Below are 26,786 nucleotides of genomic sequence, written 5' to 3'. Positions count from 1 at the left end.
TTCTGAGGCCCTGTTGCACCCAACACTGACTTTTTTTCCAGGAAATTCAATTGCAATAAACAGTTGTGCCCAAACAGCCTCGTATCTTTTCCAATTTCTTTTGTGCATTATACTACTCGCTTTTTCTCCATATATGTTAACTCTGGATGGCTAGTGTTAGTCTCACTTGTAGCTTACGGACTAATTATTAGGTGAAGGCATGCAGACTTTTAGTGGGTGATGTACTGAATCTCTCATGTAGCTGACCGACGTGAACTTTTGGGTGACTTCACACGTGTAAAGGGCAAAATTTGGATGAGACAAAGAAGGATGACACGACAAAGTGCTACTTCCAACTAGGATTTATTGGTAAGATACACTCGCATATATACAGGCAAAAATTTGACAAGAGACAAAGAATGACAGGAACAAGTGCAACTAAGTATTACTGGTAAAGTACAATCGTGTATATACAGATACCATGGTAACATCAGTAAAAAAGCGAATTCCAGCACACAAAACAGTTATGCACAGGCACATGATAATATTTGTGATGCAGCTCATTCCCTGATGTACAAAGTATAACTAGAGATTGGAACTTAAGGCGAAATTCCCATTTTTTTCCTGGAGTCCTTGTAAAATTTGTTCTATAAGCACGGACTACAGAAATCAACTGTTAATAGTGCCTATAAGGGCCTATTTTTAGATTCATGTCTATATTTGCTTTTTGTTGCCCTAAAAACGCCTTTTTAGGCTTGCTGAGTCCATTTTACGTAACGTTTTGGCCCAAAACATACCATCAGAGTCAACTCTTCAGAACCTATACCTGCTATCAATGCGCAAAGACATTATGAAAATTCACAACTTAGTGACTCGTGCATATGGATTTCAGTGGACAGGGGATTACATGTGTCCAGATTGAAAAAGTCTGAGGGCCACTCCAACTAGAAGCCTTTGGAGAGAAACTGCCTCCTCTCGGAAACAGTGCAAGGAAGGGAGCAGATGCATCGGCAACTATGAGGGCAGAGATCTTTTAGTCTTAAGAAAGCAGAAGGACCTGAAGGCAGTAATTTTGCAAGGAGTCTGGTATGGTGAGGGGAAAATGTGGTCGGCAAAGTGGTTAGAAGCATTCAGGCTGTATCTTTGCAATCACCGGATAGAAATATTGAATAGTGACCATGAATATGCTGGAAGACTCAAAGCATCTTCCTGTCCCAGTGCTTTACTGCGCTGATTGAGCTAGTGTACATGTGTGTTCCTGCGTTGAGCATTTGCAGTTTTGACAGCACAATGCACAGCTGAGAGTTCCAAAGGCGATTGGAGTGACAATAGCAGGAGTACAGCTGACTATTGGCATCTTGATGGGGAAGGCTTGCATAGGTGACCCTTCCTTCTCTCAGTGGAATGGCTGCTTCTACGGGCAACCCAAAGTGGGTCTCGGAAATAGTAGTCATGGGTGTATAACGCCACAGGAAAAAGTGTTTTGGTCAGGGGCGGCTCACCATAAAAATAAGAATACAGCGCTATGACCACCCACTGCTGGATGAACTTCGCTTTGCTCTGATTATTAAGTTTGTGATGATACTGAGCTGGGTGTGTTCCTGCACTAAGAAAACAGAGGGACAACAAAATACCACGACACTGCAAATGGCTTATCTGTTAATATTCTCGTCCTGTACCATCACTGGGGGCAATCAGGCCAGGTAGGGCAGTTACAACTGCAGGAGGCGCATATAAGACAGGCTCACCACTTGCTGTAGCTATAAGGCCTGCGACGTGCAGTTAACAAACTTTACGTGCCTTCAGCTTTCCGCTGATTTACGATTTAAAGTTTGCTCTTTTCACCAGTTAGGCAGTGTAAAATAGTATGTATGCAATATGTAATAGTATGTATGTAAGGCAGTTGTATTTGGAAGCCCGTATCATACAGCTGCCTGCAAAAAATTGCTGCCCGTGCAAGCATGCATCGCACTCAGCCATCAAGAGCGCAGACATCAAGTGAGATAGCAAGCTAAGTGCAATGGCTAATCTCGCCTTTACCATAAAACAAATTCTCCGTTAGTGGGACTGACCTCTTCAGCTTTCATTAAAGGTTTTCTCTCTCTCTCTCTCTCTCTCTCTCTCTCTCTCTCTCTCTCTCTCTCTCTCTCTCTCTCTCTCTCTCTCTCTCTCTCTCTCTCTCTCTCTCTCTCTCTCTCTCTCTCTCTCTCTCTCTTTCTCTCTCTCTCTCTCTCTGTCACTGTGGAATTCGTAGATGTACCGGAACACAGTGAGCTCGACCACGTCTCGTTTGCGCATTTACCTGTCACCGCAATAACAAGCCGAATGTGGTAGTACGTCCAGCGTGGCACCCCAATGCACACAATCATTTCCACATCACTGAATTCGCTGCATCACAGCACGGCATATCCTGGCTTGGTGAACTCTTTTGCTGCATGTTGTTGCTGAGGGCAACGTGACTTGTTTTCTTGTAGGATATGGGGGCGCACAACTAGTGGTGTCACACTTCGTCCTCGATTGTTAGGGAAAAGATCGCTGTCGTCGTGTTGTCGCCGTTTCACCGGCGAGGGCTCAAGGTGACGGCTTCATTCGTGAGCTGGCTCATAGAAACAGACAACGCGACGTCGAGGGACACTTCGACGATACACTTACTTGATTTAAGCAACCGGCCACCACAACGTATCACGCGGGTATCATCTACGTGGAAAGAAACCAACTCGGGCACAGAACAAATTCCCAGGGGCAAAATGACGCAATAACAACAGTAATAAAAAAAAAACGGCGAAGCGATCGTTGCGCTCACAAACAATGCCTTCGGCAATCGCCTCAACATGCTTTGGCTGAAGCCTTGGGTGAAACTCCTTACCGCAGTGCATGACTTCTTGATGCTATGCGCAATGCCTTTGTGATAAAAGTAAAAACAAAAACAAAAAAGCCCACGGCCTAGGAAGTGACGAAAACGTCTTTGCCACGTGACTTTTGACTGTGACGTGACGACCTCGATCTGTTGTTGGCCGGACAGAGTGTCCCGGATTGTCGATCCCGAAACAAATGGACGAGTTTTCACCGTTGCCTGCTCTTCTTTCTCCGCGGAAGTTATCGCCTGGAGGGGGCCCCGTGCCGGTCGTTCAGCTTGCTTGTCGCTGCCATTACCGCCGTGGTTGTATCTCTGGTTCTCGCAGATGTGTGTCCTTCTCCTTGAAGAGACCATAGCAAGCAGCACTGCGGCCTAATGCAACTGCTAAGCCATTGCCGAGAGTGGTGCTGGGCGAAGTGCGCGCTGATAGAACAGCGCTGTGTCCGCGTCGCTACTTTGCGTCCTGTTCCTGCGCGCTACGGCTAAAGAACGGGCGACCGTTTTGCGATAGCCTGAGCACAATGGTTTTAACATGTCTCATAAAGGTGTTTTTCTGAAATACGCGTGCGCCAAACCGTCCGAGCATGCGAATTAGAGACCATCAGCTTAACCTCAGCGCTGCGATAAAGTAGTTCAAGAACCGCACGTTTGGTTTGTTTGTTTTCGGTATATGAGAATGCACAAAAAGCTGTGCCTGCTGTGGCATAGACCGCTTTCTTGCTGTTTAAAAGAAAACAGAAACACTGGAGACAGCTTTTGAAAGAATGCAGTCCGCGGCGGCTCAGTGGCTAAGACGTTGTGCTGCTCAGCCGCAGGGCCCGGGCTCGATCTCGGCCGCGCGGCAGCCTTTCTGATGAAGATGAAAAGAAGGGAACACCGATGTGTCGAAACTTCGGCGCACTTTAAAGACTCCCAGGAGTCAGAATTAATCCGGAGTCTTCCATTACGGCGTTGCCTGATAGCCCAGGTGAAGCTTCGGCAAGTAAAACGCTCAAATGTTTCGAAATAACGTAGTAGAAAGCGTATAGTTGGGCTAAGAAATTTTGCTGATAGTCTTGGGTTTGTCGTATTGAGGCGACGTCAGCCGTCGTTAGCGCCGTTAGCAAACGGTCTCTGTTTTTTTTTTTCATTTTTAGGTTGTCAAGGAATATGAAAGGTCTTTTACGATTCATGTGCTTCTGTGCAGGACGCGCACTGCACTGTGCAGTGCTCATGGCCCAGGATCGCCAGTCGGCTGTGTTCATTGAAACGGGCACAATACGCTGACTGCTGTCGCTTAAACTACGCTCTTTTCTATTGGCATCTGCTCTGTTAATTATTTTTCCCCAGTGTGTTCCCCGCACATCAAAAGAAACGTCAGTCGCCAGCGTATTGAGCACACGAATGATCCAGCAGTTACCTGTACGTTGTTGGAATAAATATAGTACCAAGTAAAATACGCGTGCCTTCCAATCTGTCTTTGGAATGTGAAATATTATAAAATCAAGGCGGGCGAGTTCCGCGAGAGCCATCAAACCGCGCCTTCCCTCGTTTCTTTATGAAAATTTGCCTTCGTGGTATTCGGAACTTCTTCTATTGTCTCTGTTATTCTTTAGAATAGTTCTGAGCGGTCCGCGGACGGTCCACGACTCCTCTCGCAATAATAATTCCATCGTAAAAAAATGCGGAGCTCCTCTTTAGCAGTTCTCGTCAGTCCAACATGTCGAATCGAAGCGGCCTTCAGTCTGCCCCAGAGAGCCGTCCACCATCGCGCCCAGGCCGCTGCCTGGACGACGTAACGGCTGTCGTTCGCGTTGCGTGAACGCAGCCAGTTTGACGACATAAAAATATTCGCGCGTCGTAAGTTCCCCTCAGCAACAACAGAGGGAGAAAAAAAAAACATAAGCAAAGCCGAAGAAAGGAAGGAGCGGCGTCTTGGAGTCGCTGAAAGCGAGAGTACACTGGCACCCTTCGCCGTCTCGCGAACGCCAAGCCGTGTTTACAGTAATAACAGGAGACGCGCAGCACGCGCCTCTCTCATCAGACCCGCACATCAGCATGCGGGTGTATGTACTATAGTGCGGGCACGACGGCGTCGCGCCGACTCTCTCCGAAGTTCCTGGGCGCCAACCGAGCGCGCGACCGGTATTTAGAGGCACACTTTCTCCATCGACCATCAATCAACTCCGTCGTTCGCTGAGAGCGCGCCCGTGGCGTTTCTCCGTTCGTGTGCTCCGCAGTGGGCCTGCTGTATTAAGATGGTTATTTCTTCACTTGCGTCTTCCTATTCCTCCGCGAACGCGGGCGGGGGACGCCGACTTGGTCGTCGTCATTGTTGCTGCTGCTGCTGCTTCAATGGCTTCACAGCGGTTTCGGTGCTCTGTTATCACTTGTCGTTGTTGTTGTCGTTTTAACGGCCGCTGATGTCTGAAGAAGGGGAGCGGATAGTATGTTGTCGTTTTCATGAGAGTTATTAAAATTAAAAAGAATGCGGGAGGACGGCGGATGAAGAGGTAAGAGAACCTGTGAATGATCGTTTATGATGCGTACTTCAACGAAACAGCGAGAGTCCGACAGTATGAGGACAAGGTCCAAGAGAGAAAATGAAGTGGCAGATGGACACGACTAAAAGTTAAAAAGAACTGTGGTCTATTTCTCGGTCCTGGGAATCGGTAAAACACGAAAGTGAAATGTGCAGCGAAATCACAGCTGAGCATGATTTGCGGGTCGGCGGCTGTCTTGTTGGTGTGCTTGGTGAGCGACGTCCTGCTGGCGAGTGGCTTCGACAAAGGTGTGCTGGCGTCTTTTCCATGACGGATATGACATCAGTGAAATCTTGGTGTATCCCTGTATAAAACGCTTTCTTGTTTTAATAAAACACCCGAAAACGAACAATCCTAAGTATAACGTACCCTAAGTATAACGCCAATCCCCCCGAGTGGGTACGTCCGAGACACGTCAAAGGCATCATCAGAAGAATAATTATAATCATCACCATAATCATCGTCATTTAGATCACATGGACAAAGTTGGCTTTGACGTAAGGCGTTTCGGCATACGCCACCACCGATGGCGTTAGTCCGTCGATACAAGCTTCGCTTGAAAACTTCGATATGCACATGGCCTAACTTCCGTCTGCTATATGACGGTGATGCAGACTGCGAAGCCACAGCGGCTTGGTGCATCGCTTGCAACCGAAAATTTTTGTCTGTCGTTGTTCTCTTTGATGGTAGGAAGAGTCAGTTCCACGCCTATTAACCCACCTTCCCCCTTCGTACACCAGTGTAGATGATATATTTTCCCTGCGCAAACGTAACGTGGCATCACGCATAATCCCTCCGACCCAGGGACTTCTTGAATAAAAGCAAATAAATACATCAAGATGAGTGTATCGTGACCAGCCCACTTGTTTTAATCACACTCCCGAGCTTCAAACGGTGATGCTCTCAACTTTAGTGCCTATAGCCCGCGCTTTTTAATGCCTGAAGAGACGTGCAGCAGCTTGAGGAAGCGGCCGGATAAATTGATTTTCTTCGCGCAAATATCATAAGCGTACGACAAACACGCGTGCCTTCCGAGGTGCACTCGCAACGTTCCCGCATCGATCTTAAAGACCTTCAAGGACTTCCAAGAGGGCGCGAAGCACCGTTGCGCGCGAATGCTTCGCGCCGCGTAAAAACAACGACTTCCTCCCCCATTTTTTCTCAAAAACGTCGTAATAACGCTAGCACGTAACGCGGAGAAACGAGTTAACGGCGGAAGCGAAGGCAGGAATGTGGGATGGCAGCAAGAAAAGGTTTCGCATCGGCCGCAGAGAAGAGGAATACGAGGGGGCGCCTAATGATCCGTCTTATGAACCTTTGCGAGCGCATCGGCGGAGCCCATTAGGAAACACTTTTATCGTTCCGGACGCTCCCGTTCGGGCGCAAGACGGCGCAGAGCGAACAACAACGGCGCCACCACGCGGGCGCCGAAGGAGCAAGACGTATTTAATAAAGGCCACTAATAGGGGCTGCTCACGCGACGAGCGTTGGCCTTCGTCTCGTTCTCGACCGCGGGCAGCATTCGCAAGCGGTGGTCAGCCCCTCGTCTTGATGGCGTCTAATGATAACTCTCCCGCTGCTTCTCAGTAGCGCCAAAACCAGCGGGCGTTGTGCGTTCCTTCGGCAACACCACCCCGGGACAAGGCTTGAAGCACGGATTGGTTCACAGAGTTTAAAGCTGGGTCCTTCTTTGGCGGTGGCCGAGTGGCAGGGTCATCAGGAATTTAAATGAGCGAGGTACATCCATTAGCTCGATTTCAAAAACAAGGTACGAGGGAGCACCTGGCAGGCGTCCTTCTTTGGGGGGCGTCGTCTTGGCGTAGTCATGTGCGGAACAAGAACTCGGTAGTTGCTCATTTTGAATTGTGAAATTGCAGATGAACGCGAGGTCCTTACTGTGGTCGACGCTGCGGTTTCCTGAGGAATGCAGTCGCTCAGACTCCATAATGATCTTTCCAGACCGTCCTTGAAATAGGTAGGGAAATAATTCTGGTACAGCTAAAGATCGACATGATAAACATCCTTGCAAAAGGGCGACGGGGGCGTTGTTCAGATAGGATGATGACACGTTGCAACTGTAGTTATTGGGGACGATGATGACGGACGATGATGACGGTGGTTGTGGTGGTGGTGGAGTGGTAAAATATTGGTTGAGGGATGGTCTACAGGCGCGGCTATTGAAAGAGCAGATTAAGTAATGGCCGTTAAGCTACTGCCGCCTTAAGTTATCGGCGCGGACCGGCCGCTGGCTTATCCGAGTAGTTCAAAATTTGAAACCGCCGCGAATCGTCGGGGAAAAAAACCCCGTATAAAACTTGTAAATGGCGAGCGTGTTGGTTTCGGGTCACCCTATCTTTTTGTGGCCTCCAAGCGCTGGGTCCGCCATTGTAAGTCTCCCTACTGACGGACGGTTCGCGGAGCAAGGACAGCAACACGGATAAAGACGAATACCTGCCGCTGCTTTTGCACGAACTCCATGATGGCGCCACTTCCCTTGGTTTCTTTTTCTTGCCGTCAGCCTCCCTTACGCACTGAGCGCCGCAGGGGCGGAGCGACAGCTCGTGTTTATTCGGTTATTACGACCATGTTTCAATACAAATACGAAAAGCACTTGGCAGGTGTAATATGGAGTTCGGGCATCTTTTTATGATTTAGATGCATTTCGCGGATTGAAACCTGCTTCACTTTCCCTTATTGTCAGCATAATTTTCTCATCACCACATGATCTATCTTCCCGCATTGTGCACACGTTGCAACCGTGGTCGCAAGAATACGGTCGTATCACGAATACCAATCAATCAATCAATCAATCAATCAATCAATCAATCAATCAATCAATCAATCAATCAATCAATCAATCAATCAATCAATCAATCAATCAATCAATCAATCAATCGATCGATCGATCAATCAATCAATCAATCAATCGATCAAATTGAGCTTAACTGTCTATGGCATTCCATGTTAAACCACCGTCTTACACAGTGATTTTCCCTTGCAGGACCCGTCATGGGGGACTGAATGGACCGGCACTTGCCCGACTTAAACATTTTTACCGTCTCTGGGGGCCCGGTAAGTTCGAGCATCCCTCACGATGCCACTTCATCAGTTTTTATCCCCCTCCCAGCATCTTCCCACCAACGGATTCTCGTCCGCTTGAGTCCCTGTTACTACCGTCGGCGATACGCGCGTTCCCGGAATTCGGCTTTCCACTTTTTAACCCTGCGCTCGGCGGCTCCGTATTTGCATTTCTATGCCCAGCCGGTCGAGTTACGAGAAAGGGTGAGCGCCTTAAACGGGCCGAGCAAAAACTGGCTCCTCCTGCCTCCCGGGACGGCGTCTTTCTTACCCCCAGCCTCAACAGCAGCGCAGCACATCCCACGCCGCCGTGTGTCGTGGCGGCGGCTGTTAAATCGACGCTCTCACGCGATAAGCGCTCCCCGCAACTCCTGCGCTGTAACCTCTCCCAGGTAACTCGTTCCTCCCGCTCCCCGGGGTGGGTCACAGGAAGGCGCTTAAAACTTTCGGGCCTCGCCGCTTTAGAGCCCAGACGTGTTTATGGGTCCTCTTTAGAGAATTGGGGAGGCCGGCCTGGAGGACGTCGGGTTTTATGACGCACTTTTTGCTGTTTTTTTTTTTTTCGTTTTAAATGCCTCTTGACCTGTCCTTGTTTCGGTCGAAAGGGTTCACGCGGAACCACCGGACCCGCTGAGAACAAAGGGGGGCCGACGAAGACTGAACGGCCACCACCACAGCGTCAGCGCTACCGCGCGGTCCGCGCGAGGAGAAGGTAGCCTCCGTTGAGTTAACCTCCGCGCTCCTAACCGCTCACCCGTAGCACACATTTCAGCGCAAGGGATGCAGCGGCGTGGCTTTGTTGCTCCCCCAGCATCTCTCCATCTCTATCTTTCTGCTTTTTCCTGGCACGCCACCTACAGCAGCTGCGTCGTGGGACGAGAAAGAACTCTCCCGTTACTCAGCCTCCCTTGAGCTTCTCTTTTTTGTGCGTGTTTGGGGCGTCTCTTAATTTTTGGTGTGTACTTTACACTCGCTTTTGAACCGGCTAGCCCCCCCCCCTCCCCCCGCGAAAGCAGTTTCGGCTGGCTGTTTCAAGACATATCTCCGCCAATATATTTCGCGCTCCGCTGCCGGCAACTCCGTGTGGTGTCCTTCTATTTAAAAGTCGTTCTTTGTTCTACCCTGCGCCGCCTGTCAGGGGAAAAAAAGCTTGCAGGGTTTTTTTTTTTTTGTTCGCTTCCGCATACTTCGTAATTCTTTAGCCACGTCTTCCTTTTCCCTCCGAGAAAGTGTCAAAGTTTGTATTTCAAGCGGGCGCTGTATATCACTACTGATTTCTTTCCTCTTGCTCCCAACGGCACACGACCGATTTTTGTTATTTGTCTCCGGTCAGCATTCTGTGCACTATAATCTCTTTTTCCAAATGGTTTTTGCGGGATCGAGGGGAATTCTATTTTCCTTGCCTGTGCAGTAAATTCGGAATGTCGCTTCGACGCATCTGTGACCGTCGCCACGCGTTAAAACGCAGGCGAGGGTTGCAACCGGCGGAATTTTTTTGCCGCCGTCTCCACTATAGCGGGAAACACCAACGACAGTACGCTGGATAAATGCCGCCTACAACTGCAGATTTTGAGTGACACACTTCGAGGGGGCGAAGCCAGGCAACGCCGAACTTATAATATCTCTATAAATGAATGAAATACTTTATTGAAACAGGACGCCGGGGGCCTGGCTCGCGAGGTATTTGGGATATGATGTAAAATGAAACAAATATGGAGGCTAAGAACAGCGTTGGAAGCGTTGGAATTTGAAGAGGCTTTTGAAAATCTCCGCAAAATTACTGTAATGTCCGTAGAGTAGGGAAGCTTGAAAGCCCTCACAAAGTCACTGTAATGTATGTAAAATCTATATCACAATTCAACAGATAATTGATAGTCTTTGAGGTGGTCACGCTCCATATAGCACTTTAAATACCACGTGTGAGAGCATACCTAAGTGGCAATGTTTTCTGTATATTTTTCTTCTGCTGTCGTATAGGATAACGACAATACCTTTGCACATGCTTAGATATGGAGATCTTGGCTCTCTCACGCGCACACGGGCCTGTTTGTTGCGCGCAGAAGGCAGTTGATAAGAAACGAGGTGGTCGACGAAACTGCCGCCAATTTTGGTGCCACTAGTGGCGCCCGCGACACTCGCTCGCAGCTGCGGCCGAAGCCCGTGGCAGAAAGAAAGAAAGAAAGAAAGAAAGAAAGAAAGAAAGAAAGAAAGAAAGAAAGAAAGAAAGAAAGAAAGAAAGGAAGAGTAGGTGAGGGAGACAAAGAAAAAAATGGAGGTGCCGAAAAAATGGGGCATATAGGATGCGGGAGGTTATAGGAGAGCGCCCGACGACGTCTTTCGGGGGCGTAAATCTTCGAATGGAGACGCGCCGGACTTTTTTTATTTTTTTTGCGCGCATGCCGCCGTTGTCGCAGGAGAGAAAGGGAAGGCCACCAACGCCACTGGTAGGGGAGGGATGCTTTATGCATTTTAGGTCGTTGCAATTTGCGTTATAGCGATACGCCGCGAAGAACGGAAAGGAATGCGCATCTGCGCGTCGCGGGCGGCGGAGGCGAAAGAGAAAAACGCCGTTGGCGGAAAGAGAGAAGAAGAAATGAGGGGAAACCGGGAGCAACAGCGGAGAGAAAGAGAGGGAAAAGGAAGGGGGGAAGACTGGGCATGTGTGTTTGCACGAAAGACTGAGCGTATGATTTAGGGAACTACAAGGAACTGCTCTTATGGGAAAGCAGCGCCGTGTGTTTATACGTATATACCGGCGAGGATGCTACGGCACACACAGAAAAATCGATACGGTCTGGCGCGTAAAAGAAACGTAAACGCAGTCGTTGAGCTTCTTCCTCTGCATCTCGGGGAAAGGGAGGAGGTAGAATTTAATAGAAGGAACGCCGAGGATGCGTCGCCGCGAAATGAAGAAAGCGAAGACCGTCGGGAAAAGCAAAAAGACGGGAAAAGGGGGGTGGCCGCAGGGTTGGCAGTGGCGGAAGAGGGTGGGGTCGACGCTGTAGGTGGTGGAGAGGGCTTATAGCCGAGATGTACGGTGGAGGGAGGGGAGGCATAAATGCCCGGATTGCAAGAAACTCCGGTATACACACGCCGGAACGTAACTCGACGTTTCGCTGTCTCTCTCTCCCCCCCTCCTCTCTCTCATCTTTCTTTCTCTGCGCTTTCCAGCTCACAGCGTAGCCTAGGGCTTTCCGGTTTTCTATCTTGTCATTCTCGTTTGGAACGTTAATCCTGCGCTTTTAGCGAGACCGTTTTCTAGAGCCGGCCCGGGTCGGCTTTACTGACGCTTGTATGCCATTTCGCGGGAGGCTAGTATGGAAAAGTAAGAGAAAAAAAGGCCGGGGCGAGATAGGAGCCGCGAGAAATATCGCCGTCCCAAGCGCAGGCAAAGGAGGTTACTAGACTGAAACGGCACCCCAGAGATGTGCCGCTCACTTTTTTTCTTCTTTGTACTGGCCCGGCGAGTAGGGTTATGAGCGCGCTCAGATTAATGGGTGGTGCCGTTAACTTTAGTACGGAACGAAAACTGCCCCGGCACGATTTGGCGTATACCACTTTCACTGAGAAGATGAACTGTAACGGAAATAAAAACGGAGGAGAAAGCGGAAGATATCAAGTGTGGCTTGAGCTTCTGTACGGGAACGTGCCCTTTCGCTCCTGTTTTTTTTTTTCTTTTCCTGTGAATTGTTTTTATTAAATAAACGATCGCCTCGGGGTGATCGTTTATTACGGTCTTTTCTGTTCCTTCATTTCCGTGGGAGCTGCTCGCGATTCTGACTGAGCTCTGTGACGGCGAGGCCTCATGAGAGAGCTTTCGATTAGATTGCTCGACCCAGTCGTCGTTTTTCGTCTCCGAACAACTCCGCAAGGACAAACAACCCGAGCCCGAGTACGACGCTACATACGCGCGTCTCGGGAGCATCGTGAATTAGCAATGCACGCGCAATGATTCGGTAGAAAGGAAGTGGGAGAGTACGGAGGATGAACCAGGTACAAAAATGCGGATGTGGGGGAGGAATGGGGGAGGGGGGGGGAGTGGAGGTCGCCGCGAGCGTACGCCCTGAAATATATAAAAAAAACGAATTATCCTTTTGAAATCGTCAGTTCGTACTGTCTAGCTCTTGGAGTTTCGAATGAAATAATAAACATCGCTGTCACCTAACGAGCCCGACGGCGATACGCGTTCGTAATGATATTAAGGGGCTTACAAGAAAGAGAAAAGTTGTGCTTGAAGTCGAATAATAAGGCTTAATATCCTGCGTCGTTCGTTCATCTCTATTGTGCCTGAACTCTGCTCAATTAAGGCGTATTGAGAGTAAAGAATTTCCCTCAGGTTTGACAGTCGTTATTATTTCATTGGAGGGAGTCGTGTGGGCGAAGCTCTTTCCTTGCTTCCTCCTGGGCGCGGGGTCGTCAAATACTTGTGCTGCTTGTTGGGGCCTCCGTTCGAATGTTAATTAATCCTGCCTGAAGACCGCTTCCCCAAAGTCTTTTATACTTAACTTCCTCTTTGCTTTATGGGAGAGCAGACTACCATCATCCAAAAGAAGGTAGCCAATGCTGTCCAATAATTGATTTTGTGAATCATAGAAATGGGATTTTATAAAGATCTGGCTTACATTAAAAAGAGAGGGATTATACGCACCTATATGTAAAAGCTCTTCAATATCCACCATTTGCGAAACTCCGTCTGGGAATCTGGGCCGTGTAAGCAACCCTGCTTCGCTGAAGCTGGGGGTAAGTGTATTGGCGCGGCACCAGAGGACAAAAACTAAGATCTGTTAAACATTTACTTAACACAACAACTTGATTGATTGATTTTTCTTATTAACAAAAAGGCTCGTAGCCCAAGGGGCGTTAGGGATTACCGGAAGGTGCAATAAACCTTGCTTTTCAAATTAGGAAACACTTAATTAGGTACAGTTTATTTAAGTTTCCATTGTTTTTCTTCTATGACTTACGACAGCAACCGGAAACTTGAGTACTACTTAAATTTTCCGTCGACAGAAGGCAGGCTAGTCACCTTGCCCAACGCTTGCCCCGATCTTCCCTCAGTGCAGGCGCCATCCACGGACCGGTTAAATTGCGCAGCTATCTATGGTTAGGATCCAGCAGATTATCTCTAACAGCACAGCGATGTAGACAAGAATCGGAAAAGAGCATAGCGCCACCCTGAGGTGCCCACTCAAGTCCCCGGGGTCGTGAAACTGTGTGCCACACCTTCAGTGTATGAGAAAAAGATCATAAAAAAATTTCTCTCCAATCCATGCTATGAAGGTGGTCGGACTGCTAAGCTGCAAACGACACCCACAACGATTACCCATGCGACGTCACTTGATTTCACGCACGTGGCTCTACAAAAAGTGAAACCAGAGACTCTGGCAACCGTTACCTGAGATTCGTGGGGGCGGCGTCCGCGGAGTAACCGAGTGAGCGAAAGGAGCAGCGACGCCCGAAAGAAAACGGAGAGGAGCGTCCGGTGAAGGCCAAGGAGGAGGGCGGCTTGCGCGGCTATCGTGTCATCTCTCTCACTGCCTTCCCCTCACTCTTGTTTCGTGCGTCACCGCCAAGGCCCTGACACTTTCCCCAAACGATGTTCCGTTCGCCGCTAATCCAAACCACGTGAACGCCGTTATTATTCATTGTGCGGTTTGCATTTCACACGAGGGCTTCGAATGAGCCCAGGTGGTAGACCCACTGCTGTGCTCGCGGACTACACCGTCTGTCTCCCCGTCTCCTCGGGTGGGCGTAGCTTATTCGGTAAGACGACGGTCTGTCGCTCCGTTTCTCTATGCGGCTTCACGTTCGATTCCTGGTGGTGCCAGTAATTTCCTTCATTTAGCTTGGCGTGTTCTGCTGACGCGGGCACGGAAGTTTCCTTGGTTGGTGAGGTATACTGCTTCGAAGTAACAAGAAATGTTATAGGCACTTCGTATTTCAAAATATCAAGGCTTATACTGCCCCTTTAAAATACCTTCCGAGTAATGCATTGTTGTTAGAGGTGGAGCCGACTTTAAAGGGTGCGGAGAAAGCTTGATATTTGTAAGCTGGCTTTTCCACATGGGTTGTTGCGCAGTGAAGCATGACCATCTTCGGAGGGAATATTATTACAGAGAACGGCAGTATCTTGTGTTATCAAAAGTATCCCGCAAACAATTATACGACAGTTAGGGGGTAAGATGAGTCTACGGTTACTCCGAGTTTCATTTACTTGTCACAATTATTTGATTCACGGTGAAGTTATAAGCGTTACAGGAGTACTGTCTGATGTCAATACGTGGCCACCAACGGTGGGAGTGTGGTTACAGAAACCAGCATTATATAGACATTATATGACAATTAGTCGCTAAGACAACTCCAACATTACGCACCCCAGCATCGCTGGTCGTACGTTTTCACTGAGTGGAAGGGCACTGAATTTTTTCATACATGGTTGCCTATGGCGAGTATCGCAACTGGGGACATTGAGGAACTGTGCTTGTGTCTCACTCTTCTTTTGCGCAAGCTTACAGCGGTTGTATGAACATGGCACCTACAACTTCAAGCCACAAACAATTTTGCCGTAGTAAATTAACACTCCTACCAGTTTCCACCCAAACTTCAAAAAGGCAAGCTATAAAGTTAGGAAAATGGAGGTAAAGGGGACGACCGACCAGCTGCTTCGGCGCACTCAACTCGACCGCCGTAAGGCCCAACTGCGTATTTGGCTGGAGCCGACAAAAAGTAACCGGAAGGTAAATTAGCACTGTAAACTTCCAGTTTGAACTCGTTTGGGTTAAAATAAAAAAATGTTATTATGCGGAGACGACATGTTAAAAATGGTCATTATGTAGAAAACATAGGGGAAATTCTCACGAACACGGGAGAAACACTGAAAGCGCCGAATGTTCTGAGCGCCTCTTTCGGCTCCCCCCAAAATAAGACACACATCACTTATTACGTAGTAGTTTGACGGAGGAAGGAAATAATTTTAAATACCCTATTTTAAACACTGATTCGTCACTGATGGTGGTAACGTTCCTGTAAAAGAAATGTACTAGAGTATGAGCTGGACAGTCTTTTGAATAAAGCAAACTTTTTCTTGTGCCCTGAAGAAGGTTCCTCGTTAAGGCGGTTAACAGATAAGAAGATAACCGGCATGACAAGTACCTTAAGTGTGCAAGAGATGCTGGTTTAATTTTTAAGTATGATAGCCTGCAAGAACTGAAGGAAGCAGCTCGAACGCATACGGGCTGAGTTGTTTACTCCCAAACAGAATGAGCCGGCTCCAATCTGCTTGAGAAGTGCTGTCATCGTAGCAAGCAAGGAGCACGAAGATTTAACGCTTTAAGGCATTCTGCTTACTATGCAGGTTGCGCATACAGACATCAAAGCTTTAAATATGATTTTCATTCCCATTTGTACTTGCTCAGGAGAACTCGCGTAATTCGAATTTTAACTGCTGAACACAAAAATTTCGTTTTGCAGACCGTAAAAGCAAACGGGACACACCTGGTGCGTTCGTGATTCTTCTGATAATCGATCTATATTCCATCATTCGTCGGATCGGATGAGAACTAAATTAGTGTTTATATAGGCAAGCGTTTTTTTTTTGTTGTTTTGTTCGTAACCAGCGCCGTGACATTGTCCAGTTGTAAGCCCCTTCTTTCAATAAAGATGTCTCCTGTTTGCTGATTTCATGCCCAGTGAGTGAGTGAGTGAGTGAGTGAGTGAGTGAGTGAGTGAGTGAGTGAGTGAGTGAGTGAGTGAGTGAGTGAGTGAGTGAGTGAGTGAGTGAGTGAGTGAGTGAGTGAGTGAGTGAGTGAGTGAGTGAGTGAGTGAGTGAGTGAGTGAGTGAGTGAGTGAGTGAGTGAGTGAGTGAGTGAGTGAGTGAGTGAGTGAGTGAGTGAGTGGAGTGAGTGGAGTGAGTGAGTGAGTGAGTGAGCGAGCCAGTTGCTCAGTCGGTCGGTCGGTCGGTGAGTTAGCGAGCGAGCGAGCGATCAGTCACTGTTTAGAAAACACGCGCTGTTTAAACGAAAATTGGTTTACACCTTTAAAGTTTCGCGTATTGCGAACATACCTAAAAATTTTCCTATTCATAAACGGTGAGCAGAACATGCGTATAAATATCATCATCTGCACTATTCGCTTACGTACCGACCTATATAAACGATGAAGCCGCAACGAAAGGCTGTACTTTTCCAACCTGAGGGTGATATCTCGCCGTAACTGGATCGCCTCCGACGCGCGACGATAACTGGACGCGCCCATTACACATTAATGCATGGGTGCACTACACGGCTTAATTTTCACTATCTCATTAAGCGTGCGAGTGCGAAAGCAAACAAGCGCGCAGTTTTCGTGCGTTTTTCTCCTCGCGCGGGAGCTTGTCTACTTGCATTTATACCGAACGGCCGGCCAACGCATCATACACGCCTCAGGGTATAGTTCTGGGGGATCAACACCTACAAGGCTAAAGAAAGCCTTCATGTAGGTAGACCTTACTTTTCGAGGTTAAACGGCCCTCGTAAGCGATGAAGTCACCAACACAAATCCACTACCGCAGTCTGGGTAGGATGCCGCAATGTACCAGGAACAATCAGTCCCGCAGCTTTTACAGGGTCTTTTTATATCTATGGGGTGTTAGTTGGACCTAAGCATCATGTGCGCCTAGAAGCAAGATAACGACGTTTCGTCTCCCGTCCAACCGAGATTTGAGGGTTGCTTCCTTTTCTCGTATGTATGTTAGTGCCGCCCGGCTTCCAGTTAACACCTTCTAAGTTAAACAAATGCCTCTACGTCGTTTCCTCGCCGCTTGTTCTTTCTCTTGATGCACTCAGCAGGGTTCGCCTATATTTAGTGATATTTTTGTATCAATATCGGAGGGTAGAGAGACCGGGAATCGTGACATTAAATTTACCACGATGGCGCCGCATGTAAGGCCTTTTCATGTAGACGGTGTGCTTCTAATGCCCTAGGGGAGGGAGTGGTTCACTGGTGCGCGAAAGAGCCGACAGGAGCAGATAAAAATAGTGAGACCGGTTGCGATACGGCACGGAGACAGAGATAAAACAAGCAAAAACCCATGCTTGCATTACCGCATGCGACAGTCCTCGCCAAGGAAGAGGAAAAGTGGAAGGAGTGGAAAGCAAGGAAACAGCCAAATAAACAGGTAGGAGTGAAGAACAAACACCTGGACCGTCGGCATTAGTTAGGGGTTCTGTGCAAACTCACGAACTACGGTGTCGTGATAGGCTGCCGAGAATGTTAGGCTGATAACGGGGACCGAATTCAAAGTGAGCAGCGAGAAATACAGGAAAATAAAATGTCTTCTCAGGTGTGTGACTCCATGTTACGTCAAGTAGGTAGCATTGAGAAGAGACATGTGCACAATATTTCTTCCACTGCGCTGCCATTTTTTAAATGTTTTCACGCGCAGTAAAGACGATATCATGCGGCAATATTAACACGAAAGTGGTTTATTCCGGGATACACAAATTTCAATGACGTCATATCCGTCACGGAAATGACGCCAGTACAACGAAGCAAGCGGCCTCTAAAGGGTGCACCCCTGCACACAGGGTGTTCTTGCGGGGAAGCAACCTTTAGTACTAAAGAGTACGTTATATTTAGGGTTGTTCGTTTTCGGGTTTTATATTTTAACACGAAAGTGTTTTCTGCCGGGATACACCAAGACTTTCCTGACTTCATATCCGGAATGCGAATGTCGGCAGCGCACCTTTGCCGAAGGGACCCGCCAGCAGGATGTCGCTCACCAAGCACACCGACGGCCGACAGTACAAGACAGCCGCCGACTCGCAAATCATGCTCAGCTGCAGATTTCGCTGCATATTTCGCTTTCGTGTTTTACCGATTCCTGTCGCAGAAAAATCAACCATAATTTTCTTAGTATTTGCTGCGATCCTCAGCACATTTTTTGGATTTCGAGGTGCATGTTTAGCGCTCCTGACTGCGGCTCGTTTTACCTGCAGCGCAGCAGAACATCCCACTAAGTGTAAAATAACCCACAAGTGGAGCGGGGTAGAGCCTCGGAGCGTATTGCAACACTACACCATGGCGGTTCATGATGTGAAACGCCCGCAAAAGAAGACATAAACCAAATGAAAACAGCAAAGGCGGATACAAAAGCAAATTCCCAGAAACGGCCTTGAAAAAAAAATCACAAGGAACCCACCCAAAAAGAATACAAAATTGCCTCGTGCGGTGCGCTTTCTCGCTGCACCGCGCTGCGCTGCTGGAAAAGCTTTGCTTTCGCCACTCGCGGTGTCGTATTGTTTGGATGCGCAGGAGGGCGGCCGTTTCTCCCTGTCGCCAAGGGAGAGCGCTCCTTCGCGAACAGAGATAAGGAATCGGGACGGAAACACTCCTCACGCCCGAGCTGAAAGCAGACCCTGACACTCCATACTTTCCCGCTACATCGGTTTCTACCCGAAAACTATTTCAAGCGCGAATTTCGCTCTTTTGATATTCACCCGTATCACCACCTCGAGAAAGATGAACAGGAGCTTTCAGTGGGCTGAGGACGCAGCTATACGGCCTGTGCTCGCATCTTAGGTGTGACCTAGCGGTGTATGTCTGCGCCTCCGATTTCCGTCGTAGTCGTTCCTGGTGGCAGTCGCTGCCGGACCGGCAGCCTCCGCGTGAAAGGGATGGCCGGGGGTAGGACGGCGGAAAATTTACGATGTGTTGGCCGCCCGGCGCGCTGGCTGCCAGGCTAGGGGACCTCTTGTTCTCTCCGTTACTTGCTCACAGTTGCTGTCGCCCGCTTTTGCCCATCGGCTTCTTGTTCTTTCACATGTCCTCGCTCTTGCGCGACCACTGCCGCGTTGTTTGGTTTGACCTGGTTGCCAGCGCCCATCTTGGAACGAGTGCATTTGCTTGGGTCGACGTTGGTGTCTACATCAACCAGGCCAGAAGCGCTGGCCGCTTTATTTATGGAAGAGAAGGAAGACGTTCAATACTGTGTTTGTTGTGCAGTAGCTTTGTGTTTTTTTAATGCCAACGAACATACTTCACAATGTCCGCGTTAGTGCCGTCGGGGTTAGTTCGAGGCGGTTGGTGGTAGTTTCTTTGCACCTGGCTTTACATCTTGCTTGGCACAGCACCTGTGTTTCGTGGTGTTTTGTCATCATCATCATCATCAGCCTATCTACGCCCACTGCAGGGCAAAGGCCTCTCCCATTATTCTCCAATTACCTCGGTCCTGTGCCAACTGTGACCAATTTATCCCCGCAAACTTCTTGATCTCATCTGCCCATCTAACTTTCTGCCGCCCCCTGCAACGCTTGCCTTCTCTAGGGATCCACTCTGTTACCCTTAATGACCAGCGGTTACCTTGCCTTCGCATTACATGCTCTGCCCACGTCCATTTCTTTTTCTTAATCTGTACTAATATGTCCTTAACACGTGTTTGCTCCCTGACCCACTCCGCTCTCTTCTTGTCCCTTAATGTTACACCTATCATTTTCCGCTCCATTGCCCGCTGAGTCGTTCTCAGTTTAAGTTGAACCCTCTTAGTGAGCCTCCAAGTTTCTGCCCCGTAGATGAGTACCGGTAAGATGCAGCTGTCATACACTTTATTCTTCAGCGACAATGGTAGGCTGCTATTCATTAAATGAGAATGTCTGCCATATGCACCCCACCCCATTCTGATTCTTCTAATTATCTCTGCATCATGGTTGGGATCTGGGGTCACAACTTGGCCTAAGTAGATATATTCGCTTACCACTTCCACTGCCTCGCCACCTATCTCAAACTGCTGTGCTGTCCCGAGGTTATTGATCATTACTTTAGTTTTCTGCATATTAATTTTCAGGCCCACGGTTCTACTCTGTTCGCCTAGTGCGGAAAGCATGCTTTGCAATTCGTCCCCCGAGTTACTTAGCAAGGCAACGCCATCAGCAAATCTGAGGTTACTGAGGTATTCCCCATTAACCCTTACTCCCACCTGTTCCCAATCCAACGTTCTGAATACTTCTAGTAAACATGCTGTGAATAACATTGGAGAGATTGTGTCTCCTTGTATGGCGCCCTTTCTTATAGGTATTTTACTGCTCTCCTTATGGAGGATGATGGTAGCTGTGGACCCACTGTAAATATCCTCTAGTATTCTTACATAATGCTCATCTGCCCCCTGTTTCCGTAATGCCTGAATGAGTGCTAGGGTTTCGACCGAGTCAAATGCTTTCTAATAATCTATGAAGGCTATATATAGGGGTTCAGTATACACAGCGCACTTCTCTATCACCTGATTGATCGTGTGAATATGGTCCATTGTTGAATAACCTTTTCGGAACCCTGCTTGTTCTTTAGGTTGACTGAAATCTAAGGTTGCAGAAATTCTGTTAACGATTACCTTGGTAAGTACCTTGTAGACGACTGACAGTAAGCTGATCGGCCTGTAAATTTAGATCTGAAGCAGCTTATGGTGAAACCTGTTCTCTCCGCCGTTGTGTGGGCGCCGTTGTGCGGCTTCCACACCCCCACTGCGCATGCCTGGCCAGGCACCGCTGATGATGATTGTGGCAGGATGCTCCTAGGGATTTGTCAACCAAAGAATCTATCACGAGATAGCTTCGCGTTCAACCACCGTCGTCATCTTCCCGTAGGGGAACCCTGAGTAGTATGCGAGGCATTCCTCCTCTCCTTTCCGACGCTCCTCTCCTCTCCGGGATGGCGCAACGAATGGCAACACCTGCGGCTCCGCACGCGATAATGCGAAGCAGCTTAGGGTTAGAGACGTGCCGGTAGCCGCTGCATACTCCGCTGGGGGTGCCACTAAAGCTTCGCGGTATAAATGACGCGCGCGCGCGCTCCGCTCCCCTAAAGGTACGTCCTCACTTGCGGCGCCGCGCGCGCGCAGGGCCGCGCACGCAAAAACGCCGCCGCTTTTTGGAGACCACACTACTGGGAGCGCGCGCGCGCAAAAGCGGCGGCGGCGGCTCTGCAAACCGGTCCTCACCCACTACTAACGGGGGAGCAGGGAAGAACGGATCTGAGGCCTCGCCGTCTCTCCACACCGGCCAACCTCCCCGAGGAGAGCACTGACCTCGCAGCTCACGTGACCCGGCGCTGATTGGCTCGCCGAGTTTGCCGCAAAGCGCCTTGCCGCGAAAAATGGGGTCCTGCGCTATTTTTTTGCGGCAGAGGAATCTTGCCGCAAACGGGTTTTTGCGGCGCCGCTTTTTGCGCGCGCGGCGCTGCGCGCGCGCGGCGCCGCAAGTGAGGACGCAACGCCGCAATCGAACTGGAAACTAATGGGAACTTGAGCCGACCCCATGGCTGCTTCGCATACTACTCAGGGTTCCCCTACGGGAAGATGGTGATTTTTTTTTCAAGTTTTTCATGTCACCTTTCTTATGGATTAGTATGATGTTCGCGTTCTTCCAAGATTCCGGTACCCTTGCGGTCATTAGGCATTGCGTGTACAGGTTTGCCAGCTTTACTAGTACAATGTACCCGACATCTTTCAAGTGGTCTGCTGTTATCTGATCTTCAACAGGTGCTTTGCCCCCTTTCATTTCTTTCAAAGCCTTCTTTACTTCGTCTACCCTAAGTATAACGTACTCTTTAGTACTAAAGGTTGCCTCCCCACAAGAAGACCCTTTGTGCAGGGGTACACCCTTTACAGGCCGCTTGCTCTGTTGTACTGGCGCCACTTCCGTGGCGGATATGACCTCACTGAAACCTTTGTGTATCCGGGAATAAAACACTTTCGTGTTAAAAAAAAACACTCTTTGTTGAAATTTTTTATGCCTCTTAGAACACTAAGTGTTATTTCAAATTGCTGTACGTGTTAACGCCTGAACTTCAGTGTTCAGGCCGAAACACGTAATTGGTTTGAGGGCGGCCGACCACAGTCACACATCAATAAAAACTAAACTGGAAACAAAATTGGGAAGACGCTTAAGCGTACACTACGATAGCATTTATGGGCTTTTCGCACCACATTATCGTCCGCTTGCTCGTGAATCGCACACGGTGCCCACGATACGTGTGAATTTCTCGCTCTTGCTCACAGCGCCATCTATTCGGGAAGCGTCTTGGCATTCTCGGTTTCAACAGGCGCCGCAAGACGGCGCTGCAAGACAGCGCTACCTGAATTTTTCGCTCACTGTCAACGACGCCGTCTTTTTGTGCTACGGGGCTCTTAACGCTGTGCGTTAACAACCGCCGTTTCGGATTCTATGAGGAATCCTTGTTCACAGTCAGTTATCGGTGCAAGGATAGAGCTGCGTTTACGTACATCGAGGTCGACAGCGGGCCATTGGTTTCTAGCTTGACGCCTCCTTTTCTCACCGGAAGAGCTTTTAGTGTTTTTGTTTTCTGATTTTCTTGACCTGACAGCTTGGCAGCCTGACCAGGCAGCAATCCGCTTCCAACTGGCATCTTGACAACAAAATTATTGTCCGAGAAAAATTTTCCGGGAATGTAATGCTTGATGACAAAAAATTGTGGTTTATTCCTCCGTTATAGGAATCGGCAAAACAAGAAAGTGAAATGTGCAGCGAAATCTGCTGCAGAGCATGATTTGCGGCCCAAATTGCGTGTCGGCGGCTGTCTTGTGGGTGTGTTTGGCGAGCGACGTCCTGTTGGCGGGTCGCATCGGCAAAGGTGTACTGACGTCATTTCCGTGACAAATATTACGCCAATGAAGTCTTTTGCAGGGGTGCACCCTTTTCAGGCCGCTTGTTTCGTTGCACTGGCGTCACTTCCGTGACGGATATGACGTCACTCAGATGTTGGTGTATTATGGAATAAAACACTTTCGTGCTAAAAAAATTGTGTGGGTGAACCGTATCTTTGGCGTTCAGTCGCCACGCAAGTGTTGTCTTTATTGTTTTTTTTCTCCTATTACAGCAGGTCTTGCTGTGCGGGCTTCCGACGGTGGCCCGATTTCATATTCCTGACGCGCGAGTTGTTGGTCTACTGCATGGCGCTGCTGCTTCTGCGACGATGCGGGCGAACACTGCCGGTAGCAGGCAGAGGGCATCTTGTCTCTGTACGTTAGCATAGCACTGGTGCGATGTTTGAGCACTGGAAGAGAGAAAGAGCGCGCGTGCGCGCGCAAGAGAGAAAGAAAAAAAGATAGTGTACATAAACTCTATCCAATCCCTACCCCCGCACACATGCCGTCTTGAAGGAAAAATCCCAAGGAGTGCAGCATGGCAGGAAATGGCAAAACTGAATCCAGTTCAAGGCACGTGGCACGAAGTTTCAGGCAGTGAGTAATCTCATAGCTGGATTCTGTCTCTTGTTTGGTTTGTTTTTCGCCTTTCGTGTATTGCACGCTTCTCTCAGAAGCTTTTTTTCTCGGTTTCTTTTTCGATTTGTGTTTTCTTCTTCCTAGCTTTGTTTTTTATGAAAAGAGATTCGCGAGGTGTCATCCTTCGTTTTTGTTATTCGTTTGGTTTGGGTAATACTCTTAACGCCTTATTTTTTCTCGATGCGATTTCACGTTAACACGTGCGGATCCACTGTGTCTCCTGGTTGGCCTTCGAGAGCTGTTCTGTATGGGGGGAGGGAGTTTATAAGGATTTTTTCCTTGCAGTTTCCGCACGTCTGCGCAAAAACTCGGATTTATTGTCTCCGATCGAGTTCGGTCTTTGTAAGAAGGCTGTTTTGTGAGTCTTATTTTATTATCTCTCTGCATGACCCTCGATCTCCCTCTCCATTTAGTTCGCGCACCGACATTCCCGAGGGCTGAAGCACTGACAGCGGATGTTCTCTGAAAACTAGCGAAGCTCGCGAGCTTAGTTTTTCTGCGCTCGCTTTTTCTTCTTCCTTGCTTTATGTCGCCAGCAGATAGAGGAGGAGTTCGCGATATTTCTTCATTTCTACACTTACGAAAGCACCAAACTCCTTTCCCACTTGCATTCACTCGTGCGCCCGCACCGTGTCGACGACCCTGGTGGAATTTCGATTGCTGAGACGTTGATGGTGGCGTTATATTAACACTACCCGCTTTCGCGACGTTAGGCTTTAACGCTGCTCGAAAGAAGTACTAAAGTAGACGCACTTGTTGTTCAGGGTTCACTTTTCTTGTAGTGCAAGCATTCAGAAAAACTGAGACACTGGGTTCCTTTCTACGACCCATTTTTTGGGATAAAACTAAGAAGGAGAAGGGCGAGGAGAGTGGAGGTGCGTTGCGGGAAGTGATGTGAGGACGGGAGGAAAGGGGAAGATGGAGAGGATGATACGGGTAGTGGGGAGGAAGGATATGACTCGGGAGAGAGAGACATGTTGTTTCGGGTCGAGGAGAGTTAGTATGAGACGGGGAGGCAGGTTGGGGGCAATAGAGGGGGGGTGGGGGGGGGGGGGAGTGGAGAGATGACAAGAGCGGGAGTGGGTCCGGGGGGGGGGGGATTTGTGGATGTAGATGAGAGGACATGAGGGGGGGGGAAAGTGAAAGTGGGAAGAGTACGAATCTAGTGGAAGTAGAGATGAAGCGAAATGAAGGGAGGGAGAGAGAGGAAGGATGAGTAGGAAATGTGGCTGGGAATACGGGGATGAGCAGATGACAGAGGAGGAAGCTGGAAGAGGGGGAAGTACAATACGTGGCTGAGGCGGCAGAAACTTTATTGTGTTCCGATGTCATTCGCAGCGAAGCAAGCATGTACGCGACCAGTTTTTCATGAGGGAATCATAGGTCACTGCAGAGGCATTGTCTCACCGACGTGGTAAGCTCGAATCGTTTCCACTTCCAATGACAAATGTGTTTAGTTCCACAATCGACAAACAATTGTTTTTACCTGAAGTTCTGTTGCAGAATTTGGATGATAGCACAAAAACAACCGAACATTATCGGCCATAGCTTGTAAGGTATATCAGAAACCATCCTGTTTGATGCAGACACCGGCGCCTTGGTGCCACAGTTCTTTCCTACCCGTATCTCCAGATGGGGTTGGTCTTTCAAACTAGCATCATCTGTCCTCATCTTGTCGCCGATTACCCCTTATACTGAATTTTTTTACACCTGCTGCCTTTGCTCTTTTCTTATAATTTGCCACTTCATAAAATCACATAAAATTCGTAGAAGCTTCTACTGTTATGTAAAAAGATATTCGTTACAAACAAGCTGAACAATAACGTAAGGAGCGAAGCGTAATATACATTTATGCCGTCGAAAAACATTGGGGCGGAGCACTTAATAAGCAAGCATTCCTGCTTTTAAAACTAGGTTTACAACTAACGAGAATATTACGAAATCACTCCTTCATGCTTGCAAACAAAGTAATGTAGGCATATAGACATTCGCCCTAGGTACAGCCCATGTTTTTGTATCTCCGCAATTTCGATGGCACTCGCCACCGAAGCCAAGCCAGTGCTTCACCCCGCCTCTATGACGTCATGCCGTAAACGAGGTCTACACAAACTTCAATCGTTGGTTTCAGTTAGACGCCGCGCTTCCGAACTTCTGTCCACGCCCTCCCAAACGCATCGCGTCAAGTCGAAACGGACTGCATGTAAATCAGACGCACCGTGCTACCAGCTCTCCCAATTCGCCCACCTCATCCTTACGAATGCACAGCTATCACCTGCCGCGTGTGGCGTCACGGCACCGAGCTAATTCATTTGCTCAGCGGCCTGCCTGAAAAGTTTTCTTCCTTCGAAGCAGACACAGCAGCGCGCAGGACGCCCGCCCCCCGCTGCGTTCCAGCCCGGCCTCCCCCGCTAGGCCTCGCAGCGAGGAAGGCGAAAGATTAGTGCGACCTGTGCACGTGTGTCATCCATAGCGGGAGAGGAGCCGTGTCCTGGCGGCGGCTCCGAGTGATCTCTTCTCCGGTCGCGAACCTTAATGAGCAAGGCCTAATTACAAGATTAACGCCTGCGTCCGTGCGCGCAGCTTTTTCCCCGCTCTATGATTAGTTTCTGGCCAGGGGCCGCCGCCCCCTTCCTAGGTAGCACCGTCATCAGGATGCGCGGAGGAGAAACGGCTCCCCCTCTCCCTTCGCTCGGACCGGGCTTCTTCTGCCTAGTTAGCAGGACTCGCCTGCAGGCTTCCCGACTCGCGACAACTCTTCTGCGCCGGTGAGACTGCCACCGACAGGCAGCGAGCAACTTCGTGGAATTAGCCGGACAAAACCCGTCTGCTGCGCGTTGAAAGCGGTAAAAACATTTATTAGGGAGAAAAAAAAATGCTAGGAAGCCCGCAGTTGCTGTTAGGAAGCCCGTTACCGCTCTTTCTTTGACTCCACATGCATCGAGTGCAGAATGTTTTACGCGTAACCTCTTTAAGATGTCTGTAACGTTCGCTCCGCGTGCTAGTGGCATGGGGCCATAGCATACTCTCGCACGGGATTCTTAAAATTAGCGGTGTACGTGACATGGGTGCAGACAGGTCTCAG

At 48.9% G+C, this 26,786-nt stretch overlaps 1 long non-coding RNA gene across 2 annotated transcripts in view; it reads left to right on the top strand.

Moving 5' to 3' along the window:
• The window catches only part of LOC144174459 (uncharacterized), a 202,275-nt gene that overhangs the window by 126,125 nt on the left and 49,364 nt on the right, over positions 1–26,786 (top strand). For both annotated transcript variants that reach the window (XR_013323477.1, XR_013323476.1), the window contains exon 3: positions 8,360–8,430. This is a non-coding gene — a long non-coding RNA (uncharacterized LOC144174459). The remainder of the gene's footprint in view (positions 1–8,359; positions 8,431–26,786) is intronic.

This window comes from Haemaphysalis longicornis, unplaced genomic scaffold (assembly GCF_048455015.1).
Source record: "Haemaphysalis longicornis isolate Haplotype H1 unplaced genomic scaffold, Haemaphysalis longicornis Haplotype H1 scaffold_3, whole genome shotgun sequence".
NCBI classification, from domain to species: Eukaryota; Metazoa; Arthropoda; class Arachnida; order Ixodida; family Ixodidae; genus Haemaphysalis; species Haemaphysalis longicornis.
The sequence above is the reverse complement of the archived record's forward strand: the minus strand, read 5'-3'. Positions and strand labels throughout refer to the sequence as shown.